Below are 1,003 nucleotides of genomic sequence, written 5' to 3' on the forward strand. Positions count from 1 at the left end.
CAAGAATGAAGCTGCAGACCCTCGCAGATAAGTGTTACAATTCTTGAAGATGTGTGGCCAGAGTTTGCTCCTTCACACGTTCAGATGTGTCTGGAGCTTCTTCCTTCTGGTGGGTTCGTGGTCTACACTGTCAGGAGCAAAGCTGCAAACCTTCACAGTGAGTGTTCCAGCTCTTAAACAGGACGTGGACCCAAAGAACGAGCAGCTACAGGAGTCATTGCAGACACAGAAAAAAATACACCTTCACACTGGAGAAGGGAACCTGTAAAAGATTACTACTGGTTGGGGCAGCCTGCTTTTATTCCCTTATCTGGCCCCACCCACATCCTGCTGATTGGTCCATTTTACAGAGAGCTGATTTGTCCATTTTACAGAGAGCTGATTGGTCCTTTTTGACAGAGTGCTGATTGGTGCGTTTACAATCCCTGAGCTGGACACAGAGTGCTGATTGGTGCGTTTACAATCCTTTAGCTACACACCAGTGCTAGACAGAAAAGTTCTCCAAGTCCCTATTAGGTTAGATACTAACTAATCAGAGTACTGATTGGTGTATTTACAAACCCTGAGCTAGACACAGAGTGCTGATTGGTGTATCTACAATCCCTCGGCCAGACATAAAAGCTCTCCAAGTCCCCACCACACTCAGGAGCCCAGCCGGCTTCACCCAGTAGATCCCGCACCTGGCTGCGGGCGGAGCTGCCCGCCAGTCCCGCACCGTGCACCTGCACTCCTCAGCCCCTGTGCGGTCGACGGGACAGAGCGCCTCGGAGCAGGGGGCGGCGCTCGTCGGGGAGGCTCGGGCCGCATGGGAGCCCACCGCGGGCGGGGAATGGGTTTGGGCATAGGCGGGCTGCAGATCCTGAGCCCTGCCCCGCGGGGAGGCAGCTTGAGGCCCTGGGAGAATTCGAGCGCAGCGCCGGCGGGCCCGTACTGCTGGGGGACCCGGCGCACCCTCTGCAGCTGCTGGCCCGGGTGCTAAGCCCCTCACTGCCTGAGGCCAGCG

The sequence above is a fragment of the Rhinopithecus bieti genome, unplaced genomic scaffold (assembly GCF_001698545.2).
Source record: "Rhinopithecus bieti isolate Rb0 unplaced genomic scaffold, ASM169854v2 scaffold_10589, whole genome shotgun sequence".
Classification (NCBI taxonomy): Eukaryota; Metazoa; Chordata; class Mammalia; order Primates; family Cercopithecidae; genus Rhinopithecus; species Rhinopithecus bieti.